Raw genomic sequence first — 16,592 nt, forward strand, 5'->3', positions numbered from 1 at the left:
AGTCACCTGTGTTCAGCCATGGATAGCTCTAAAACCTGAGCTGTCGGGGAGCCTCGAGGACCGCATTTGGGAACCTCTGCCTTAGACCTTCAATCTTGGGGCTATCTGTTAGATTTCCCACCAGAGGATTTCAGTATAATACAATCGTGCTCTTTTTAGTCTGCCCATAGGCATAGCCAGAAGGCTCTTTTTTGCCACTACTTTTGTTGCCATAGAGTTTTCTTAAGAAGCAATTGTGTCTAAAGAGGCTTTGCAGAGAGTTACATTTTTATTACCATCCTTATTAGGTATTGCCTTTTTGCCTCCTATTCGATATCCGTCTGGAGTATATCCCCCCATAATCTTAAAGCTTTTACTAATGAAGCTATGGTGATTGATTTCAGTGTGGTTCCCAAAGAAATATGTACTCCTCTCCATGGAATCTCTAACAGGTCCCTCCCATCTTCAAGGGAATTGTAGTTCTGGCAGACATGCTGGTTATGACTTCTACTTTAGCAACCTGACTCCATTTTCATATCTCTTCATCATCAAATGGATGCATGCATTTCAGTCGCTTAAGGCCGGTACGCAGCCAGTGGTGTCAAACTTGGGCCATCCAGCTGCAGTGGAACTACACAACCCAGCGTGCACTGCCAGTTTTGTTGTTAGGGCATGCTAAAACTGTGGCAGGGCATGTTGGGATATGTAGTCCCCAGCTGGATGGCCACGAGTTTGACACCCCTGCACTAGACGATGTCTAGTGTGTAGTGACCTCGTTAGCGACGGGACCTGGCGGGGTGCCGGCGTACACACTTGCCGATGCCAGCAGCGACGGCGGGAGCCATACTGTATTCGGCAGCAAGGCCCTTGCTAACAATGTCGCCCGTTGGACCTGCATGCAGGTCCAACAGGCGAGGTCGCTAATGACGTGCGGGAGCGCGCATCATCAGCGACATAGCAGGTACACACTAGACGATGTGCCCGATATGTCATTCGATCCGGCCGGTAGACTTAAAGCAAAGTCAGCTCCACAACTCTTAAGATCAAATGCAAGAAAACAGAAGATATTCTTTAATTGGACTTTTAAAAAAATAAAAGCTAGTGAATAAGATAGTATGTATATTTAGTATTATGAGACGTACTGTATAGATCAACAATAAATACCGGCGCCGCGATCCAGGCTCCAGTATCCTGACCGCCGCCATCCCGACGGTAAGTGTCGGGAGTTAGGGGAGGGTTAGGTTTAGACACTAAGGAGGGAGGGTTAGGCACTAAGGGGGGTTAGGTTTAGGGTTCGGGGAGGTTAAGTTTAGGCATCGGGGAGGGAGTGTTAGGTTGAGGGTGTGGGGAGGTTAGGGTTAGGCACTAGGGGGGAGGTTAGGTTTAGACACCGGGAAGGGTTAGTGCTACTATACTTACGTATGGGTGACGGGATTCTGATGGCCGGGAATGATGCAGTCTGTATTCTGACCAGCCTCATCCCGATCGCCGGGAACCCATACCCAACCCCTTATTTCATGTGGTCCAAACCTGATTGTGCTTCAGACACACACAAAAAAAAAACTGGGGAAAAAGGGGGACCAGTCCTCGGCTCTCCGACCATTGTGCAGATTCCCTAACCATGCCACGCGGTATAAAAGCTATTGGCAAGTTAACCATTTAATGACTTAACCATCGTCAGTTAGCCAGTATGCAAGGGCAGTGTAATCCGCATTTCCAGACCCTCCAACATGACCCCTCCCATCAGGTACAGAATGCTCTGCAACACAGGTGTCTGCAATCATAAATAGGTGGGAAATCCAGGAGCATAGCATTTTGTACCTGATGGAAGGGGTCATGTTGGAGGGTAGGCATTTCTACGTATGCACAAAGGAGCTGGGCTGCAGACACCGCTTCCAGATGCTCGCAACTCAACTGGCATAATGCGTCACTGGATAAGCGTTGCAAACAGGAACGCGTCAGCAGCAATCCCAGCATCCAATGGAATTATCATGTCTAGCGATGGCAGCTAACCACCAGTTTCCAATAACCATCCCTACAATCCTGCTGAAAACAGCAAGAAAGGAATGCAGGTCACAGTAGACACCAAAATAATGACCAAATAATGTTCACCGCCCCCATTCAGCGCTATGGATGTGGCCTGTGACACTAACTCTGGCTGCAATGTAATTGGATTTCTTTGTTAGAAAAATAAATGTTTAAGCCTAGAAGTGAGCAGAGGACAGGAGATGCTTATTGCTTAGGCACAAGGATATGACAGTGATTGCTGAGACTTGTAGTACCACAACCGCTATTATGGAGCCACAGGCTACCCGTCTCATGTACTATACAGAGTGCTAAATGATGAGCTGATATCATGTGATTACAGAGGCGGCGCCAAATTGTTTACGGGCATGTGAGGGGAATGAATGGACTATCAGAGGCAGCTGCTATCTCACTTCCTCTTTCCGCATAACTGCCCTTCCCCGCAGCCAATCAGCGCCCACCATCCACCTCGTTGGCAGCCAATCCGGGCGATCCACGCAGAGAAGGTCCTGGAAGGTCTCCGCCCGGCCACTGATTGGCAGCCGCTTCAACCAATGGTACCGCGTTGACTTCTCTCAATCCCGCGGTCGGGGCGAGGGACGGCCAATAGCGAGGCGAGTTACGGGAACGAGCGGCGAGGGGGTCCTGGCGCGGTGACCACCTCCCTGACAGTGCGTGGCTCCACCCCTCTCTGCTTCACTCCCGGCAGGACACGTGACGGAGCGGTTGGTGCAGCGGCGGCAGCGGCGGGCGGGTGACTAAGGAGGCGGCGGCAGTGTACCGTGACCAGGCGGTGAGTGAGTGGGGGAGGGCTGGCTCAGGGGTGCACCGGCAGCGTCCGTCCTGTCATGGCCTGCCCCCGGGCCTAACGCCCTCTGTATACATCTATCTATACATACTGCGCGCTGTCACCTGACCTCATATAGTCTCAGCGGCCCCTTCCTCTAGTAGCCGTCACACATGAATGCAATGGCTCTGTGCTCATTGTCATGTATCATGTGTGCCTTATGGGGCAGTTCTCGGCACTGATCAGTGCAGCTCATCCCCATCTTATGGCATCTCGGGGGCCTATTGCATAACAGCAATGATCAGAGGGAACCAGCAGTGCCCTGACTGCCATGCCTCTTGTAGACGTATGCTCTTTAATAAAGCCTCCAGCAATCTATGCGGTGCTGCCCATTGATGGCCTCATCGTACAAAAGACATGAGGCTGTAGAGATGGCTCTGCCCAAGCCACTGTTCATTATTCATTTTTAACAGCTATTTATCTAGTGCACATATATTACACAGTGCTTTGCATAGGGTATTTAGTCATTCGCCTCAGTCCCTGCCCCAGCGCAGCTTACATCCTGCCCTGTGTAGTTGACAGGCCTGGTCCATAGTTGCTGATTTGTGCCCACATTGGTGGGGCATTTAATTCCAAGTGATGGGCGTGAAGTGCCTGTTCTGTATAGGCACAACGCACCCGCTGTCATTGCAAGGTTTCCTTTTCACATCTGTGGGTTACTTGTGATGTTGGTACTACTGTAAGTGGCAGATATGTGTGCAGCCAGTCACTGCTGAGATGCCCGGTGGCACAACGCTCTAAATTTAATCCCCCCCCCCCCCCTAGGTGTAATTTATGTAGTCTCTTCCCTAAGGCAGTGACCTCTCCAGCTACTCTGCTTTCTATCACAGGTGCCAGTAAGCAAGCTTCTTACTGGTTGTCATGGAAAACCAGCATGGAGCCCTGTACACCAATCCCCCCCCCCCCCCTGAAATCCTTAGCTGAGTCATCCTTGATGTCAGGATTCAAACTACCAGCACTAATAGCAGCAATTCAGGCTCACAGTTTCCTGGTGTCTGTTAGGATGAGATGTGGGGGAGGTCAGCAGAAGCCCCTGTGGTTGTTAGTGACCATATCCTGCAACTTTCTGGTTGCTAGGATGCTGTGCCTGTAACTTGAAAAGTAAAAAGTAGTTGGGGGTGAGTTGGTTTATATTTGATACATCAGAATGGAAAGTTACATAGTGTTACATTTTAAAGCGGTCTTCTAGATACCTATGGTAATGGCATATGCTCTCCAAGAGGCATCAATTTTCGTCATATGGTCTCTGCCTGTAACAGCCACTATTGGGCAGATTCTCTTACACACATTGCCATCGGCCAGTTGCTTAATTCTGCATGCACCTCCATTGGCTGCAAGCAGAATCATCCTTCCGAGACTTAACGCTCGAAAGCTCTCTAGTGCCATCACACTCGTTGTTTGTTGGGGACAGAGTCATGAGGTCACTTTTGCTTTTTGTATACACCTTAAGTAGCCTTGAGTTGGATGTTAAAGGTCCTAAATTGGCACTAATATGTAGTCTGGGTAGTTGTTTAACCTGTCCTATATATATATATATATATATTTTTTTTTTTTTGGTTAAATTAATAAATTTTCTCAGTGAAAGTGTCGCTTTTAGGATTCAGGCAGCAGCTGTCCCCGCGGGAGGGGAATGATGGATAACCCCGAAACTTGTTGCCAAGTTGTAGTAAACATTGACAATAAGGACCGTTAGCTTTTGTCTCTAGCTCAACTTTAATAAGTATGCCCCCACGTTGGTAGGAATTTTATTAATACATTTCACATGTTTCTATTGAAGTTGAATTTTTAGGACGTCAGAAGTCATTTTGATACTAAAATAGAAAGTTACCACCTGGTCAGACGGTCTTTTTCTTCCTATGTTGCTAATGATCCTCTCACGTACTATGTATTTTCCAGGAGATTTTCTGTAATCTTATTAATGGGCAAATGAATTGTTCAGTAGTCTCAGAATACATTTACTACTCAACCATATTATTATTAGTCATTCTAAACCTATTAGAAGGAATTATATAAGTAAAGCACCTGTGAACCTATTTGGCTGTGGGGCATTTCTGTATTTTGTGTAGTATGATAAAATGCACTATAGATATAGCAAAAGTTCTAATCACTTGAGCTTGTATTCTAATTATGCTTGGGACATAACTGTCCCAAGGTCAAAAGGGACATCTGGTGATTAGTACAGTAGAGAATATGGTATATATCCCCCACTTGTTATCACTTGGTAGCATCCTATCCAGCTTAGGCCCGTATTCAAATTGAGGCGAAAGTCCAGACTTTTCGCCTGCAGGACTTTTCGCCACCTTCGCCTGTTTTCCAGGCGGAAAAGTATCGTGCGTATGCTCGATTATCCCCATATTCAATTTCAAAGGACGCGAAAACGGGACCCAGTGAAACTGGAAGCGGCGAAAAAAATTGCCGATTTTCGGGAAAGCATCCTTGGACCCCCCTAAAGATGTCCAGACATGGGGGATCACTATGGGTATCCCCTTTTTTGCTGAAGGGAAGTCGGGTTTTTACATAGCCGTGGCAGGTGCATAAATGCAGCTTTGAAGAAGGTGATGCAGATGAGCATTTAGCCATTTTTTTGGGGAAAAAGAACTATGCCCATCAAATTTGGGGTACTTGAAAATGTCTGCAAGCATATTTTTAAGTCCCTAAAATGATTTTTAAAAAACTGCCGCCATCACCCGCATTGAAGAAAACACCTGCCACATACTTTGGAACCCCTCTGGATTAAATTTATGTATTTTAGAAGTCTTTTCCCTACTTTTTTTTTTTTTAACCCCAAAAAATGTCAAATATTTTTTTGGGGTGTCCCAGTTTTTATTTTTTTATTTATTTTTTTCAACATACATTCATTTTAGGGACCATTCCCAGGGATGCAGGCTATTTTTCTTTAAGCCTGCACCCCTAAACCCCAATTCTGCACTTTTTTTCGCCAGCAAAATACTGGAGAAAAGTTATCCCCGTTTTATTTACAAAGGGCTCGGTTCAATTGCCCGCAATGTAAATTGCGCCGGGAGATAGCTCCCGGAGCTATTCTATTTTGTGCGGTGTTTAGTCGGAGAATGCCCGTTCTCGCGACTAAACACCCTGTTTAAGGCACGAGAACGGGTATTCCCCGACCTAACTTCCCCGCGCGATGCTGTTTTCCAGGCACGAAGGGCAGAAAACAGCCTCGTGCCTGGACTTTTGTCGGATTTCTGCTCACATTCCCAGAGGGGTGCGAGAAGAAATCCTTAGTTGGGCTTAGCAACGCGGTGTATTGAATGGCTTCGGGAGCTGATTCCCGGCGCTATTCACCTCGCGCAAAAAAAGAATCGAGCCCAAAGACTTTTTTCGCACCGACGAAAAGTCTTTGAAATTGAATATGGGGATAAAGCAAACAGGCGAAAATGATGTCATCGGCGATAAATTATCGCTGGTAACTGGTTTTCGCCTGTAATTTAATACGGGCCTTAATGGGGGAGATTCAATTAGCTGTGATGGGTGCAATGTGTTTTTCTGAAACAGCACATCGCGACCAGCAACATTGCTAGTTTTTTCTCAGAACCCTTGGAAGTACATGGGAAATCTAGTGATGTTGAGGGCATCATTTACGGCGGATATGTACGTAGCCAAGCATTGCAACAATGTTTGGCAGCACATCCCACAGAATTGAATTTTCCTGTGTGTGTGGGGGATATTTTAGGTGCTTTTTAGGTGTCGCCGTTAATTTTTCATAGATGTCGGTTTTCTCGCAGAAGTTTTCTAATGCTCCGGTAAGCTGTAATTCATTAAATGCTTCCAAATATAAAGGTGATTGATCCCTGTGTAGAACTCATCAACAGTGCACACAAGTATTTATGGTGATCCGGGGGTGTACGAACGCGTCCAGCTGCAGCATGGAACTTGCCAGGACGAGATACAGAACAAATGTTCCAAAAAGTGTTTCAGATCTTGAGTAATCTTTTGTAGTTCGGAAATATCAGTATTAATATAATCAGGTTTTCCTTGCACTTACTTTTAATCCTCTCCCTTTGTAGTACAGGTGCATCGGTTAAAAGCTTGCCATAGAACCATCTGAAATATTGCTATAACTTAATCTTGAAACAATAATTCATTTGTTCCTGCTGAAATGACATTTGTATGTAACCTGATGTGACTTCCATCTTCCTGCTTCCCTAATCTCCACCCATCAAATGCTTCTTATGTAATAGCCTTCATGAAAAAGAAAAGGTTGCCTTTCCCTCACAATGATGAAAGTCTGAGCGATCAGGCAATGTACAGATGACTGCTAGCACTCCTTTGTGAGGCTGGCGGGGACTGATTGTGTCATATGTGCTGCTATCTGCTGTGTGGCATTATTTGTCAGTGTGTGCCCAGCATTACTCCTTTCATTCTGGCTGAATGTGCAAAAATCTGTGTTCTAGGACAAACCGCTAGATTATTTTGCTCCTGACTGAGCTGGCCCTAGAATTTAGGTTGTAGGCTCCATCGGTGCAGGTACCAACGTGAAGGAGTGAAATTCTCTGTACATCACTGCATAATATGTTAATGTTTTTAAAGAATGGAGAGCACATTACCTCATAATATCTTAAACTATGGGGGGGGGGATTAAAATTCCCGACATTGGTGCTGTGACGTTTCAAAAAGGCAGTGCGTGTCCGCCAGTATTGCAAGTTTTACCTTGCACCACATATAGAGGTGTGAGGGAAACTTTCTATATTGACACTACTGACCTAAATGTTGGCATCCTTGCATGTCGGCGAAGCCCAGCGACCTCACACACCGTTGAATTCCCCCCTATGTGGTTAAATTACCAGTGAATTTTGTAACCGTATAACAATACCCTGTAGAGAGTGTTTTTAAGCAGTGCTTGTGTACTTGTATAAATTGTGTACACCAGATCGTGCACTGTGTTATGCCGCCAGGAAAACCTTGCATGCAGCCCATAAAAAAGTGAGACTTTCCTACAGTAACTAGTGTTCACTCTCGGGTCTTGATCCGGCAGGGCACCAATCAATAAAGAGGGCACATCTACACGCACCCGAAAAGGGGACGTGGGCTTTTGTGGGCAGGGACGTGGCCTCGCTGCATGCTCCCCTTCCATTACTCTAGCAGGTGGTCCAGCACTCACGGAGATGCTGGGCTGCTCCCAAGCTCTCCCTCCACCGTAAATAGATGCGCGCGGCATCTACTTTCTCCCCCCACCCCGCGGGACATTGTGGGAGCAGGAGGCAGGGTGCCGCAGACCCACCAGCTTCAGCCTATCAGTGGGGAGCCTCCTTAAGGGCAGGGTGCATTTTAGGGTTTTAAAATTGGGCAGGGTGCAGCACCCCGCTGAAACAGCCTAGCATGAATGCTAGTAACTGTAAATATCCACAGCTGCATATCATGCAAGGTTCAAATAGATCCTGCCTGTTAATTGAATCTGCTGAATTGGTGATTCAACATTTACCATTTAGAAGTTTTAAGTTTGTTTACAGTAATGCAGTATTAAATAAGACCTGTTTATTGGGGCCGATGTATCATTTACCATGGTGAGCATAGTTTAATATCACGGTAATTCTTTTTGGGGGGATATGTCTCAATGTCTTACAGTGACATGGGGCTCCGATAAGAGGCTGTGCCTGCGAAAAGAGAAAAAATAAAGTGATCACTTAAGCAAGTGGTTCCCAGACATTTTTGAATCACGGCGCCCTAGAGTATCAGAATTGTTTCCTTGGCGCCTCTAGGCCAAAAGGTTCTTGTTTTGAAACTCGGCAAAATTATTAAATCAATCGCATTATGTGCTGGCGGACAGGGCTGCGCTTCTGTTTGTCCACAGATTAAATGATGGGCAAAACCAATGCTGGTAACTACCAGTCACATTGACCATAATTAATTTGTGACATCATTGCAAGTTCACCCAGTTTGGGAACCACTGTTGTAGCCTATAAGCTACGGTAGCTTAAGCCATGAAAAGATGGTGTAAGTTTTTATGAGGAAAGCTTGGAAAAACGGTACTTTTTGGAGCTTGATATATTGGCCATTCCTGCAGTCACCATAGGGACTGCATGTATCTGCTGTGGTGTCGTTTTTATACATACCCAGATAATTCATGCAGCAATGCTGTGAGAACGGCTGTCCCACAGTGTGTGATAATGAGGTATTGTGTGAGGTGATAGCCGGCCAAACAATGCAGCAAGTGGACCCCAACTCAGACATCAGTTGGTGCTGTACAAACTTAGACATCCTCAGACTGATGGACGTTTATGTCCAGGCACATTTCTTTGGGGGAAGAAATAATTTTATATGTTGTGGCTTTTGCTTCGGCATTAATCCATCTTTCCATAGAGGTGCTTAGGTTTTCATAAAAACAGATGCTGATGCATTTTTCTATATATTTATTTTTAGGAGTCTGAATGAAAAACGTAAAATGTGGAGGAATAATACAGTAGCCACCAAGTCATACCATTTAGAGAAATAGACAATGTACTGCATTAAATGAGGGCACTCCTATGTTGATGTCAGGATGTGAGAGATCTGAGCATTAGAACAAAATCATCTCTGGACGACTTGGCTCTTTCTGTCGTATAAGGTAATAATGTCTGGTGATTACCGGACCATAACTACTAAAGGTGAACATTCAGAGAGGAGACTCCCATCTTTTCAAATAAGGGCCCACCTGAATGTTTAGATGCTAGGCTGAGAGATCATGCCCTCCCCCATCTGCTGGATCTGATAGTGTTCATTCTAGCACCCTGCACCTGTCACAACACATGCTGTTCCTCTTTCCTGCCTGTGGAGTCTCTCTCTGCTCTGGGGCTTCTAGCACACTCCTCTAATCTGTATATCTCAGCAGTTTGTTGCATCAGCGGAATGTGCTAGAAGCACCAAAGCGGAGAGCGACACCCCAGACAGGAAAGAGGAAGTGACCGTTGCAGAGTGCTAGAATGAACACTACTGATAGTATTTCTTCAGTGCAGATTTTTATTGTCTGGTTATCACCAGACAATAACCACTAAGCGGCCACGTCATTAGAGAGGGGAGATTCAAATAAGGGTGCCCTGAGTTTATTAATGCCAAGATAGGAGAGATTCCATCATCTTTGGATATCCTAATGATTTTTGCAGTGCAGGGGTGATCTGTGATCACTATGATGACTTCTCAGGGGTCAAATCATTTAAAAGGGGGGACTTTCATCTTTCAAACAAGGTTTTCCCTGAGTTAGCCACTGCAAGTAAAACCATTTGTGACCTATGCTGATGCCCCCCACTATTGGACGTGCATTACATGTTTCTATTTCCAAGAATGGTCCAGGGTGCATCAGTACTTTATACATGGTAAAACTGTAAGCAAATTTTCTGCCAGCAGTTGAACCATAACCTATGTACTATTTCCTTACATAAAGGTGGCGGTTCAATTAGGCACGCTAATAGCCCTTGGAAGGAGTTACTGGAGCTATTCAATTGACAGCGCTGTTAAGTCTATGTAGCAGAAATCCGACTTAAGTGCCGACCTCAATGCTATTTTCCGACTTAGAGCAGTGCCAACAGCCTTGCGTCAGCATTATAGCCTGAGAATGCCGGTTAGCACGACTAAACACCCAGCTTTAGGCACGGTAACCGCCATTCTCCGACATAAGTGGTTTTAGTCGGACCTAACAGCGCGGTTAATTGAATAGCTCCGAGAACTCCATTCACATCGCGCTGGATTATGGAGATATGGAGTGATTATAACAAGAATCTACATCCCTATGGCTTTTTTTCCATTTTCTTCCCTTACTTTCAGATTTTAAAATGGATTGCTTTAATTCTTATCATTTACCAATTTAAAGTGCTCTGTTTAAGTTCAATGTCCACTTCAGTACATTGGTTTTCTTTTTTGTTTTTTACTTCCATTTAATCCCCTCCAATATTGCTCTTATATAATTCCTCTCCCATTGATATTTGCTTTATATGATGATTTGTTAATTTGACCGTGTTTTGCCAAGTTTCTTAGTTCTTAGCTTTTCTATAACCTTTTTATTTTTTTTGGTTTCAGTCATTTTTCTTTATGATGAAGCTCTTGTTTGGATCCATTTCTACACTTCCACCAGCTATGGGTACTTTACCAGACTGCAGTGTTTATTTTAAATCACTTGATATATTTAGGGAGCAATTAAATTCTGCACTGCCATGATGTGCATTCTGGAATGGCACGTTGCAGCAGCTGACATTGACACTTTTGCTTTTCACTCCCAAAGAAGTGCGCAGTAAAATCAGCGATGTTGGACTACCGCAATGTGTGCACCCACACATTACATCTCGTAGAGATAGATTGCCCCCTTAGAGAGGTCTGTTTGTATGGCCAATGCAATCCTGGACCTACAACAATGGAGTAAGCTTGCATTTGCCAATAAAAACCGATATCGTAAAGCCAAGGTTCTCAGCCCATGCAATATGTAACACAAGGGGTTTCTCAGGTACAGCCTTAAATAGCATAACATGTATTAGTATGAAGTAAAACATACGACTAATTAGAAATGTACAAGGAGTGGTTTTGTATTCACTGGCTCAGATTACAAAGTTCTTTAAATACACACATTAGGAGGGGACTTGGTATAAGTGAACCCACTTAGGTGAATTCACCGGCAGTGATCACGGCACCGCTATTTTTCCCCTGCGAGACACTTTGGCCCGCAGGTGGGGACGACACCCGCCAGGTAGTTTTAGCAGGCCGCTAAAACTAGGACTCTTTCTGCCCTTTTGAAATCGGGCAGGGTGCGGTGCCCTGCTGAAACAGCCTAGTGGGAACGCTACAGCATGGCACGACTAGAAGGGCTGTTTAACGCGCAGGGAAGCTAGCTGTATGTGGGCACATCTGTAGCTTCATGTGTTCTAACAAACCGTGTTGCAGGTTTTTTGTCCATAGTCAAACTTGTTAGGTTTGTTGGGATGAATATATGATTATAATTCTGATATGTAGAATGCAGAACCCTCATAAATACGCTGTAATGATTACTTTACTGTAATTCTAATGCAAATATAAAATGTCAGCTGTAGGTTTGACATGTCTGTTACCTATCAGTGATCGCTTAATACGTGCTATAGGAAGCTGGGGACCCACTTTTTAAAACTGATCGGGTCCTGCAGGATGCGCTGGCACTGTGTATGCCGCAATAGCCAATCACAGCGTGGCGTCTTCTCCCTAGCCATTCGCCCTTGCCGTTTCAGTCTTGACACCTCTTTCCCTCCAGTGCACTCTCCATATTCTGCACTGTAATGCATCCATTCCCGGATGAGCTACCCGGGGAGAGTAAATAAAGAAGTGGTGAAGCCAACATAGGTTGGGCAGCAGCAGAGAGGAGCGCGGTTCCTGCAGGCTGGGCAGGAGGCAGAGCATCGGAAGTAGAGGCAGATGGTGGAGCAGGTCTCTGAATGACTGCGTCATCACCTGCACAGAAGTCCAGTGGTGATTTGGCTGCAGCAGCATTGTCAGTGGTGCTGGGACCCTCTAGCAGCCTGCGCTGCTTCAACCAGCTGAGCACTCTGCACACAGGAGGCGGACACTGCACAGGGCAGAAGGGAGCTTCAGGCAGACAAGTGACCTGGGCCAAGGGCTCCAAGCAGAAGCATAGGCGGAAGCGCTACCCCAAGTGCTATCTACCCTTACCCCCAATACTGCCTGCCCCTAACCTCTTTCTTGTCACCACATACTGCCCTAGCTGCTATCTACCCTAGCCCCCTCCCTTCACCCAGTTCTGCCCCAGCTGCTATCCTGACCACCTCCTTACCCCCAGGACTGCCCTAGCTACTATCAACCCTTACCCCCTCCCTACTCCTAGTGCTGCCTGCACCTAACCTCCTCCTTGTCCCCCAGTACTGCGCCAGCTGCTATCTACCCTTGCCCCCTCCCTACCCCCTGTACTGCCTGCCACTAACCCCCTTTTCCCCCCAGTACTGCGCCAGCTATCTACCATTGCCCCCCTCCCTGCTCCCCTGTACTGCTCCAGCTGTTATCTACACTTGCCTCATCCCTACCCCCAGTGCTGCCCCAGCTGCTACCCTGACCCCCTCACTACCCCCATTGCTGCCCCTAACACCCTCCCTAACCCCAGTACTGCCATCCCCTAATTCCCTCTTTGCCCCAGTACAGTGCCAGCTGCAGTATACCCTTTCCTCCATCCCTACACCCAGTTCTGCCTGCTTCTAACCCCCTCTATGCCACCACCGTAATGCGCCAGCTGCTATCTACCCTTGCCCCCAGCTCTGTTGCAACTGCTGTCTGCCTTCACCCCCCCATAATATGTGATGGGACCCAGAAACAGTGGATTAGGATCCCAATTTTATAAATTATGGGGTACCTGGGACCCACAATTTTTTGCTCAGTGCAATAACTGCCTAGTGTTGTTAGCATTTGGGTGGTTCTAGCAGGCAACTCCACTGGCTTTAGGGTGTTTACCTTGCGTTTCATGCAATGGGGTAAGAAGTGCTCAGTGCAGCCAACGCAAATAAACAGCAGATTGGAACCAGTTGTCATACCCGCTTACATACTGTGCTAGCATTACAGATGCTGGCAGACCTATATATAGTAGAGCATTTTTAGACCTTTGTCATTATTTTCGGACTTGACCACAGTAAAATGTTTGGGTTTTTTTGGTTGCGCACACTATCGTTATCTATTCAGGTTCTAAGTAGTAGATAAGACTATTGATTTGTAGATAATGTGGATACTTGGCATACATTTGTTTATATTCTCCCTCACACGTGCTTGAAATTATTTCCCGATGAGCTTGCAGTTTGTGTTTTGTATTTATATGAAAATTTTAACGTTTTTAAACCCATAAGTGATGAAACCCTTTTTGGCTAAAAAGTTGGAGTCCGTTGTATGGACTGTCACATACATGATTTCAAATGATCTACCTTTTTTTTTTGTACAGGTATTGTGGAAACAGTTTGTACTGATCATACATACAATGACTCATAATGTAATGTATTTTCCAGACAGATACATATTAAATTAAGAAACCATTAAGTTTTCTTGTCAGTAATTCTGCCACAGGCTTGACACTTAATGATGAGCTTTTCCAGAGCTTAGGGACACTTTTTTTGTCACTGTTCTGTATATAGTGGATACAAGTGTAGAGAGGTAGGTTTTATTGAATTGTATATCATAGGAGGCTTAACATATGCCCGATATGCCAGCATCCTTCAACCCCTTCCCCCCCCCCCCCCCTCCCCAACATAGTGCTGCATGGGATCGTACATCACATCCCCCAGATCAAATGAACCTGCAGTAAGGTCTGGCGGTGCGATGTACGACCCCACGGGAGCGCACTCTGTCCGATATCATTTACCCATACACGGTACAATATAGCAGTGATATCGTACCAATCTGTCGGATCGGCTGCTATATCGAACCATGTATGGGCACTTTTTCCATGAGCGCTTTTGTCTTCTTCATGGATGCCATTATAATGGTGATCATTCACAAGTTTATGTAGAGGAAAAACTGATGTAATTCTTTTTATAACAGTGCAGGTGTTATAACTTTCAACATGCCGCATTGTTGACCGAGTAAATCTTAGATTATGTACTATGATAGGTCACACAATGTTTATTTTGTCATTCGAGTAGATCATGAGGTTCAAAAGTCTGGCCACCCTTGCTGTATATTACAGCGCTGAACTACACTGCGATATCTTTGGCTGTGAGAGCTGTTTGCTGAAGAAATAAGCTGTTTGTATTATTATTACCCGAAATGCTGTCATCTCTTGGAAAAGGTCTGTGCCACCAGTGATAGACATGGTTTAAACACTGTCAACACCTTCATTATATCCTACGGTAAAATGTACCTGCACTTAAGGCTTATATCCTTTATTAAGTCAAGCTTCAGACTTGAGGATGGTAATTGTGAATTTAAGAAGCATGTAAAGCCAGTGTTTGAAGAAGAAATACATTTTTTAGAAGGTCAGGGTCCATATGCTCCACAGGGAGGCCTTGAGGAGTAGGTGATGGGAACCAATCCCTCGAGCCAGAGGCACCTCCGTTTCGTTGGTGCCTGGACGGAGTCTTGTCACCATTTCGCAGGGGGGCTGTTTAACAGCCTCTAAAGCTTATTTTATTTATTTTCATTTTACAAGAAGAGAGCGAGCAGCAGCAGACTGTCCGTGGGACGTCTGTTCTGCCGCTCCGCCACCTAATCGGTGCCGCGACGCCAGTATTGATCTGCGAATCTCGGCAGGTGTTCCGGGGGTCAGCGCTAGCCAGGGCCCCCGGAGTGGATCCAGACTGCACACTGACATCGGGACAGGTAAGGTGTATTTTCGCTGTGACCCATGTGTATGGCAGCCTATACCTTCAGTCTCAGGGGACAGACCAGAGGTGGCTGAGTGTGTGGACATAGGCTCAGGCCATCGCGCTCCATGGGACCACCAGACACAAATTGGAGCGGGAAACCAGCGTCCCAGGAGAACCAGCTTCCCTGTTTAAGCGGCTCCTCCCCTCAGCCAAGCGCGCCTTTCCACTGCAATCTGGCTTCCCTGAACTGCTCTCCTCCTCTGGACACACCTGCTCTGAGGTCTCTGGCGGCCGTTTTCTCATGGTGTAGTCGCAGTTCTCCGTGGACAACACGTGGTCCGGTCCCCCTGCATACCTCTCCCCAGGGTCAGCGTATGTAGCGCTATTGCCTACCAGGCACTGAGTTTGCAGGGTGTTTGCTGCATTGTATGTGACTTGTGCTAGCGCTGCCTGTCTTTGTCTTTTTTTCTGTCTGTCATCTTATGGCTATACCCTTTCTCTAATTCTGCCCTAATACAGCTGTTAGGGTGGTTTATGCTTGAGATAGATATCTATCTATATTTGTGAGGTCTGTCACTTACTGCTGGCCACTGCACTGTGCCATATTTAGGCAACAGGTTCTTGCAGCTTCTCTAAGCACGAGACTGGTATTTTTAGATACTTGGGGTTGCTTTGTACTCAATACCATATTGTGCGTCATTTTCCCTACAGACCTGTCTGACAAGGGTAATGAACACATTCCTGTACTAATGACGCAATCTTGTAGATTCTGTACTGCAGTTTTCAGCGAGGAGAATGTGGTTCGAGATGGGTTATGTGTGAGGTGTTATAACCCGTCAGGTACCTCGTACACCTCGCCCCCATGGGTCCGGGCTGTTTCTTCTCCTATGGGAGTACCACAGCAGCCCGTCCCTCCCTCACAGGGACTACCACTGATTATGCAGACTCCTTCTGTACCACAACAGATGGTCATACCCACATTGGGATTTTACAGGGTGGACCTCCATAATGGGTGGATGTTTTCTCTACCTCAGTACAAAGTCTGGCAGTGACCTCTACTGCTCTTCAGACCATGTTGCAGAGTGAGAAGCCTGTTAGGCCAGCTAAGCGTCCTTTGTGTTCATCTCAATCCACAACTATCTGTCTGAGATGTCTTCTGATGATGGAGAGGTGGCTGATGACTCTAACCATGACTCCCCTCTGCAAGAGGCGGAGCCTAAGTCGAGGATTAATATCCCTGCCTTGTTGCGTGCGGTTAGATCCGTACTGGATTATAGAGGATGACGAGCCTGCCCCTATATCCATGCACCCCCTGTTTAAACAAGTGAAGGTGTCTTCGGCATTGTTCCACCAGCTGATCTCACAGAAGGATCACATGGCTGATGCCTGGTAAGAGGTATCGACCTCAAAAATGTTTGGCCTCCTGTTTCCCACTTCTTACAATGAGCCTCTGGAAATGGGTATCTCCCCCTGCTGTAGATTCTCACATTACACAA

At 46.1% G+C, this 16,592-nt stretch overlaps 1 protein-coding gene across 2 annotated transcripts in view; it reads left to right on the forward strand.

The window, feature by feature from the left end:
• Positions 1-2,618: 2,618 nt before the first annotated feature.
• The window catches only part of CANX (calnexin), a 53,067-nt gene continuing 39,093 nt past the window's right edge, over positions 2,619-16,592 (forward strand). The window contains exon 1 of one of the 2 annotated variants that reach the window (XM_088454749.1): positions 2,619-2,797. The gene's annotated coding sequence lies outside the window, so the exon portion shown is untranslated. Of the gene's footprint in view, positions 2,798-9,259; positions 9,414-16,592 lie in introns of those variants that run through there. The other variant, XM_088454750.1, reaches the window with a different exon arrangement.

Source organism: Taudactylus pleione, unplaced genomic scaffold, assembly GCF_031769625.1.
Source record: "Taudactylus pleione unplaced genomic scaffold, aTauple2 ptg000629l, whole genome shotgun sequence".
Classification (NCBI taxonomy): Eukaryota; Metazoa; Chordata; class Amphibia; order Anura; family Myobatrachidae; genus Taudactylus; species Taudactylus pleione.